Genomic DNA, 9,199 nt, shown 5'->3' on the forward strand with positions numbered 1-9,199 from the left:
CCCTGAATTCAGAAACTGTGCTTGGTTTTAAATTATCCATGCAAAACGAAATAGTTAAAAGATGATTTAGCCCGGGTTCTCTGGGAAGCAGATGCCAAGAAGGAATTGGAAATGTAAGACACTTATTGGGGAAAACATCCGTGAGAGGTAGTAGGGAGGGAGCAGAAGGAGACAGGGAGAACTATTAGACGGTGATGCAGGTCTAGACCCATGAAGAAGATAGGGAAGGAGAAAAGGAAGAAGGTGGGGAGGGAGGGAAGGAGGAAAGCCACAGTCTGCTTGTCGTTCTCAGAAAGTTTCAGCAAGGTTAGGAGAGAACCCTTGAGCCAAACTCTCTCATCATTGGCACCCCTGTCTCCCAGGAATGGTCTCCTTAGTATCCCTGCCATGTTCAATCACTGGCCAGGAGCAGACCATGAGAAGTGTGGCCAGCAGCTAGGGCTGGAGGCTGATTATACTTCCTGCAGTAGGATCTGAGAGGCATATCCCATTGGCTGCCACTGACAATTATTTGCATGATTTAGGCTGAGCTGCCCTCTGCTTTTACCTGGTATGATCCAAGGCAAGTTTGGAGTTTTGGCCTTAATCATCCATCTGGACTCTGCTGTCCGTGCCATGTAGCTTTGAACAGGGAGGTATAGTCAGGGCATCCTAAATAAAAGGGATCCATGTAGTGCTGAAAACATTAAGCCATAGCTCTGCAGCAAAATAAGTTCTGCTTTCGTTTCAAAATACAGTATGTGCATTATTTTCCTTTTGCCTCAGAAAGACACTGATTCCAGATGTTGGATGTCCGTTGACTCCCCAAATCTAGTGGCTAAATTATTCCAAAGCCTCACTTAAGTATTTATTTTAAAGATTTATTTATTTATTTGAGAGAGAGAGAGGGCACAGGTGGGAGGGGCAGAGGGCAAGAGAGAGAGAATCCTCAAGCAGACTCCCCGCTGAACACAGAGCCCAACACAGACCTGAGATCATGACCTGACCCAAAATTAAGAGTCAGACTCTTAAAAAAAAAAAAAAAAAAGTCAGCTGCTTAACCAACTGAGCCACCCAGGTGCCCCTAATTATTTTTATAGACTCATTTATAGATCAAGAAAGCTTTAAATTTGCCTTTGTTGCCAAATGTGAAGATCACCTTATGGTGGGCCATCTTTGCATCCATGCCCTAGGCCAGCTAGAATATCTCCCCTCAGAAACACTGAGGCTTTCAACACTGACATCAACTAGATGAAGAGAGTTGGCTTTTGCCTCTGCAAGGTAACTATTTAGGAAGCCTGGGTTCTTAAGTGGGTTCCTTTGCAGAGCCTCCTTCAGCAAATCTCTCATTTTGGGAACATGGTAAAAATGTAAGGATAGATCTAGTAGGATCTAGTGCAGACAAGCACAGTCTTGATTTAGAGGTGATGAACTCTGAGTTTGAATCTGCTACACTGCTCTCAGCAAGGCAGGTGGCATATCCAAATGCCAGGCAGTTGGAAAAGTTCCAGAAGGAAAGGGAGGTCTAGGAGTAGTTATTCGATACTTGGTCACAGAACAGTGGCATTCAGAAGGGGAATTCATTCACGGGCCTAGATGAAACTGGAGAAATGGAGGAGAATCCAGTTCACAGGGGTTTGAGGCAGTGAAGCATAAAGAGAAGAGTAGCAACCAAGTTTCTAACCTATTAAAGTAGAAGGCAAGGCCTCAGATACAGAAGTATACATGAGGAATCAATGTCCTGCAAATATTGGGGTGCAAGGATCAGATCCTACCAGCAGTTAGAGCCTGATTCAATGTTGGGTTGAGGATCTATGCCCTCGCTTTCATTATCCACCATGTATAGAGGATCTGAATTATTCCAGTGTGAGCTGGAATTTTCCGACCTTAGACATAGGAACTAAGCAGCCCTAGATGCAAACTCCTAAGGTTCAGAATTTGGGGGACCATAACCTTAAGAAGCTAGAAAGACTTCTATGAACACTTTTATGTGTTCATACTTTAGGATGATAATTTCTGTAATAAACATTTCACAAATTGAATGTCAATTTACTCAAAAGTATAAGAGATTGTTAAAGAAATAACACAGTGGGGGGCGCCTGGGTGGCTCAGTTGGTTAAGCGACTGCCTTCGGCTCAGGTCATGATCCTGGAGTCCCGGGATCGAGTCCCGCATCGGGCTCCCTGCTCGGCAGGGAGTCTGCTTCTCCCTCTGACCCTCCTCCCTCTCGTGCTCTCTGTCTCAAATAAATAAATTAAAAAAATCTTAAAAATAAATAAATAAATAAATAAATAAATAAATAAAAAGAAATAACACAGTGGGGACTCAATTATCAAAATAGGATCCCAGAATAACTGCAGATTGGCTGTACTAACATGTCATCAATACCACCAAGAAATCCTCAGTTTTCATTACCTTTTTGACAACATGATGAGAATGAACAGTCCTTTCAGATTACTGATGTATCGGCTGCCACTGCCATACACAATCAAAGCATGAAGTGAATACTGTATCAAGATGGTTGCATATTTAGAACAAAGTATATCTTTTTTTTTTTTAAGATTTTATTCATTTATTTGAGACAGAGAGAATGAGAGACAGAGAGCATGAGAGGGAGGAGGGTCAGAGGGAGAAGCAGACTCCCCGCCGAGCAGGGAGCCCGATGCGGGACTCGATCCCGGGACTCCAGGATTATGACCTGAGCCGAAGGCAGTCGCTTAACCAACTGAGCCACCCAGGTGCCCTAGAACAAAGTATATCTTAGAAAAAGAAACAGTATTAGAGGTTGGGTTCTGCTATTTTCTTATTGCTTTATAGGGACATAAGCCTTTATCTGGTAAATATCATAGTTAGAGGCATTTCTAGATTATTCCTTTAAAGGTATTTAATCCTCTATTTAGCAAGATTCATAAGGGAGAGGTACTTCTGGTCTTATAAATGTTTGGTTAGTTTAATGCGTTTTGGTTGTCTTCAGGTTTTTTTGTTTTGTTTCGTTTTTTACAAATCATGGATCGTGGCATGCATAATGCAGCAATCTTACCATTATTTTAGAGGAAAAGAATGCTTTATTCTTGACTTACCCTTAAATTAAATATGTAGGGAAAATTACTGAATTACATACTTAAGACTAAGTCTATGGAATTCTGGAAGAAGGAGAAATTACATTGCCTATGTGCTCTACACCTTTTACCCCTTACCCTGCCATGTGAAAAATTAATTATGGAGGTATAATTTGGTTAAAACATTATCAAGGGGATTTTAATGGGGAAAGAAGACAGCGAAGGGAAGGAGGCTTTGAGAGATAAATAAATAAAAAGAAATAAGAATGGTTTTGGTATGGAGATTGTAAGGCTGCATTATAGATTGATTTTATTTATATGTGTCTATTACTGCCTAAAGTCCTTTTTCAGTAACAGTTTACCGTGCTATGTCCCATTTCCTAATTTAGCACCTTCACGAGGCCAAGGCTTGGAGTCCGTAATAGTTGGGCTCTACAGTGTTAAGGTGGTCATTGTGGTATGGCTTACTCAGAAGCAGTCTGTGCAGAGCATCTTCTCTTCAAAGTTTGGCTTGTGTCCAAGGCTACATCTCACCCTCACCAACCACCAGTCATGCTGATGATTAAGACAACGAACTGATTTTTAATGAGATAGGGATAAAGATACCCTGTTTCTAGCTGTGTTATCTTAGACAAATCATTTAATGTTTGTGAGTCAGTTTCCTCATTATTAAAATGAAGGGGTTGCACTAAGTATCTTTCAGTTTTCAATGTTTGTCTATGTAGTTCATAGTTACCCTTTATGTTGATATTTTCGCTTGGAACTAGGTTGATGAGAATAGTTTATAACTGTCGATACATTTAAAAATTCAATAACTGTGGGGTGCCTGGGTGGCTCAGTCACTTAAGCCTCTGCCTTTGGCTTAGGTCATGATCCCAGGGTCCTGGAATTGAGCCCTGGGTCAAGCCCTACGTTGAGCGCCCCCCATTAAACACCCCCTTCTAGCCCCCCCATCGAAACCCTGGAGGAGCTCAGCAGGGAGTCTGCTTCTCCCTCTCCTTCTGCCCCTCTCCCTGCTCTTGCCTTGCGTGTGCTCTCTCTCTCAAATAAATAAATAAAATCTTTTTAAAAATTCAGTAACTGCAGGATGCCTGGGTGGCTCAGTCGTTGAGCATCTGCCTTCGACTCAGGTCATGATCCCAGGGTCCTGGGATCGAGCCCTGCATCGGGCTCCCTGCTCAGAGGGGAGTCTGCTTCTCCCTCTGCCCCTCCCCCTGCTTGTCCTCTCTCTCTCTCTCTTTCTGTCAAATAAATAAATAAAATCTTTTTTAAAAAATTCAGTAACTGCTATTGCTATATAGAAAAATGTATTTGTTAGAAGTAGATATTTCCATTTTGGAGTAGGCTGATAAGATTATCTAACCATGGTGGACTCATTTAGACTCAATTCAGAGTCCATATATTTTAATCCTAATCTGCCACTGGTTACTTTTGTTTTTTATATGAGTTATTGATGACATGAATATTCACAATCATCCAGCCTCTTTGGATCATTGTTTCTTGATAGGTAAACTTTTTTATAAAATTTAGGAAAATTGTTACAAAGTGTATGTTAATAATTTAGGGTCTATTTCAGTTAATGTATCTTAACTGTGACAAGAGAAATGTGAACTATTAAGCAAGAATTTGGATATATCTGAAGTGAATTTCTTTTTATTTAGATCACACTTATGGATTAAGAAGACAAGATAAGTTTCCAAACAGGTAAGAAAAGTGAAAGATAGAAAATATGGCTGACAAGAGACATGTGAGATCAATCCAAGAGCTCTAATGCAATTCTAGGAAGAGAAAAGAAAGAAAAAGGAATAGAGTTAGTAACTAAAGATACAATAGAGAAAATCTCTCCAAGCTGAGATTGATAAGGCCATCATGTGCCAAGCAGAATAAATTTTAATAAGACTGACATTTAGCCACATCCTCCTGAAATTTTACAAGAGTGACAAAGAACTCTTGGAAGTTTTCTGATATAAAGAAAACAAAACAAACAATAGGTTAGAAGGTATAGAACCCGTACTTCCAAAGTTCTGAAAGACAGTGACTTTTATATTCCAATTTTTACTGTACTCATCGTGAAATACATTTCAGTTCTTGGGTTCTTCTTGTAAGCTTGTCATTCATAAAACCACCTGCATTTTCTCATATGCATATTTTCTTAACTGAAAAATTGAAATGCTTTTAAATTTAACTTCCTGGCCAAGAAGATTCTTTAAACATAGAAACATATACATTAAAACAAGGAGCTTGGTGCAATTTAAATTGTGTATTTTTCTTCATTTCCAAAAACTGTGAATGGAATTTGGATATACTTTTAAGAATTCATCCTTTTCCTAGGTATGAGCTGCTCCAAACTGGCAAGAGAAAGAGGACAAACAGTCTCGCTTTGTGCTAATTGTGGACTTTAAACAAAGTCCTTAGGCACTACTCAGCACATAAAGCTCAGGCAACACCGAAATGCAAGTATTTAATGGCTCAAGTAAATTTTCCCCTTCTGTTATTCAGAGCAAACCTCAATTGGAAAGTAAGGGCAATCCTCAGGAGGAAAGAAGGAAGGAAGAAAAAAAAGAAGGAAGGAAAGCAAGCAAGGAAGCAAGCTCACACTAAATCTGTCTTGAAAGCATTTGCTGATTTCTGTAGACTGGAGGAGTGCAACAGCTCCAGTGTAAGGTCAGAGACCCCACGTAAAGTGAAAACCCTCCAAGGAGACCCCATGGTGGATGAACTGCAAAATGATCCATCTCTAGAAAAAGGATATATAGTTGACCCTTAAACACTTGTGGGTGTTAGGGATGCCAGCCCCACATGTAGTCAAAAATTTATCAAAGCCTAATTTCTATTAGCCTACTCTTGACCAGAAGCCTTACTGATAACAGAAACATACCACAGATAGTCGGTTAACACATATTTTCCATGCTACATATATGATATACTGTATTCTTACAATAAAGTAAGCCAGAGAAAAGAAAATGTTACTAAGAAAGTCATAAGGAAGAGAAAATACATTTACAGGACTGTCCTGTATTTATTGAAAATAATCTTCCATGTCTAAGTGGACCTGCACAGTTCAAACCCATGTTGTTCAAGGGTCAATTGTTTTTACACTAAAAAAATATGTCTTATTTTCTGAAATTCAGATTTAACTGCTCTCCTATATTTTTATTTGCTAAGCTGGCAACCTTACCCCTCAACTAAGACAGTACTAGGACTTAACTCTTTTGGCCTTGGCTACGGCTGGAGGCAGGTAGGTAGGAAATTTTCCTGAGTTTCTTGCAACAGGCAAGTCCTCTTACAGCTTGAAGGCACAAATTCATGCTACCTATGTCTCCCTGGATACCTGGAAGAAACAAATGTAAATCCATTCTGCAGAAATCCAACTTAAAACCCAGACTTCAAAGAATTATCAGAGATAAATTTATAACACAACTCACAGTCAGAAAATATAAAACACGTGAGGAAAACAGGCTATCATGAATGAGAGTTAGCAGAAATTAAAAGAATCAGATTTGAAAGACTATAGGTGTTTAACTTTTTAGCTGTGGAATGGTAAAATAAGTAAGGTTAATTTGCATAAATAAATAAAAGAGGGTATTAGATGTATGACTAAGAAATGAGAGATTTGATTATTGAGGATATTCAAATTACTTGATTCAGTATATCACTTAATTGTAGCTAGGTGTTATAGTTTAACTCTTGCTTTAAATTGTATTATTCTTTAAAATGTAAAATTAATTAGTATAAAAAGAAAGAAATACTAAATTTATTTTTGTCTTCAAGAAAAAAAAGGAATCCCCATATCATGTTTGCTAAAGACTTGTAACATTTTTCTATTTGAAAGATAGTAATTGGTGGGCACCTGGGTGGCTCAATCGGTTAAGCAACTGCCTTCGGCTCACGTCATGATCTCAGGTCCTGGGATCAAGCCCCACATTGGACTCCCTGCTCGGCGGGGAGCCTGCTTCTCTCTCTCCCTCTGCTGCTTCCCCCACTTGTGCTCTCACTCTGTCAAATAAATAAAAAAATAAAATCTTTTAAAAAAAGAAAGAAAGAAAGAAAGATAGTAATTGGTATATACTCTTTGGTACTGGTGTTAGGTTTTGCTATGTAACAAATCATCCCCCCAATGTAGTGCCTTATAGCAGAGTTTCATTATTTGCTCACAGTTATGTGGGTAAGCAATTTGGGTCTGTCTTGCTTCCTGCAGGGTTAGCTGGACTCAGCTCACTCTATGTCATCTGAAGAGGCTGGATCGGCTGGGATGTCTGGGTCCTCTCTTTGTGGGCTCTTTCACCCTCTAGGAGACTAACCTGGACTTTTTCTGAGTGGGAGTGGGCAGAGTCCCTGAGAGAGGACAAGCCTTTATGCATAAGTGCTTTTCAAGCCTTTGCTTGCATCCTATTTGCTAATGTCCCATTGGCTAAAGCAAGTCACATGGTCAAGTCCAGATTTAAGGAGGGTGAAATAGACTGTCTCCTGAAGGGAGAAGTGTGGCAAAGGGGTATACACTTACAATAGAAAAAACTGATGGCCATGTTTTGCTGTCAACAATATATTGGCGTGGCTACCAAACTGAGAAAGGAATAGGGGGGAAATGTGCAGGAAATGTGCAAAAGAGTAGGTTCCAGAGTGGAGTGAGATTCATTCATACATTTACTAAACCTTTACTGAGGACCCAGATAGTCAGGTGAGGGGCTCACACTCTGCCCCTGGGAGGTCGTTTGGATCATGTCCTGTGTGCTCTTTGATTCCAGATCCATTTCACTGTTACCCATTTAGAGTGTGTAAACTAGTTATCTAGTCCAGGCAAATCTTTAGGTACAAATTATGTACAAAGGAAGCAAATAAGCATTATGTGTTGCTTAAAGCCATTTAACTCATGGTCCTGTAGAGAGCTGTCTTTCAAATTGTTTCCAGTTTCCCTCCTAGTTCACTTCTTTCCACTGCCAGTCCAAGACCAGAGTCATTTATTTATTTGGTTAGTTTAGATATATACCGGGACTGCTACTAAGAAGATTTGCAGCAGCTGCTAAATTTCTTTTTCTCAGTTCCCTTGGGTACTAGGGAAGCACATTCCTTTCTATCTGAGCCCTAAGGCTGGCCTCCCAGTACAAGTGAAAAATGCACTCTTGATAGCCAAATAAACCCCTACCTAGTTTAACACTGATTCTTACAAAATATTCCTAACTCTGGTTCCCTTTCGCTGGGAATATAGAGCTGGGCTTATCTCCCCTAAGATGTTTGGGCTTTCAAGCGCTCCCGCCCACTCAGAAAGCATGGTTTCTCTGCAAGCTTAATGTATTTCCATTCTTCTTCTAAACTTGAACCCGCCCATCTCAGTAACACAAGGCTCATATCTCGATTTTCTTACAAACCATTGTCCTCCGGTTAAATTTTATCATATGTCCACTACCAGGATATATTTCCAAGTCTATGTTAGTTTTCAAACAATTTGCAAAGACTCAGCTTTCCTTTTCAAAAATGTGGTTATTCCTAATAAATGCCAAAATTTTTATCAAAAATCTTCCAAATATAGAAACTTAGATTTGTGCTGTTCTGTAACGTAAGGACATACTATATATGTATTTTAAAACATACTCTCTAGTGAAGCCTAAACTGATCTATTTTTACTCTTTCTCAAATCTTAGCCCTGACACAGTCATTCTTTTTTAAAAGTTTCCATGCTTGCTATTTCTATAGAAAAAAATTGACTTACAAAATAGAGCAAGCAGTTGAGACACACTGTTAATATGGAAAGGGAGTTAACAGGGTCACCCCTAAAGAAAGGGAAAAGAGGGAGCACGGGTGGCTCAATCGGTTAAGCATCTGCCTCTGTCTCAGGTCCTGTTTGGTCCTGGGATCGAGTTCCACATCAGGCTCCCCCCCCAGCAGGGACTCTGCTTCTCCCTCTACCCCTCCCCCTGCTTTTTAAAATCTTTTTAAAAAGTGGAGGGAGGGGGACACTCTTCTCAGAAAACATAGAGTGGGAAGATTTTATCACATTCTGTTCTTTTCTACCTATCACTTCCTACTTTTGACTATATCACAATCTTAGAGTTGGAGACAAAAATCTAGAAGCATACTACCCTTAGCCTTTGTATATTTATCTAATACAGCTATTCATTTTCAAAGCAGACTATAATTTAGGGGCTATATGGACTTTTCAGGAT

This window comes from Mirounga angustirostris, unplaced genomic scaffold, assembly GCF_029215605.1.
Source record: "Mirounga angustirostris isolate CCGP_5_RB_7025 unplaced genomic scaffold, mMirAng1.0.hap1 SCAF_5, whole genome shotgun sequence".
NCBI lineage: Eukaryota > Metazoa > Chordata > Mammalia > Carnivora > Phocidae > Mirounga > Mirounga angustirostris.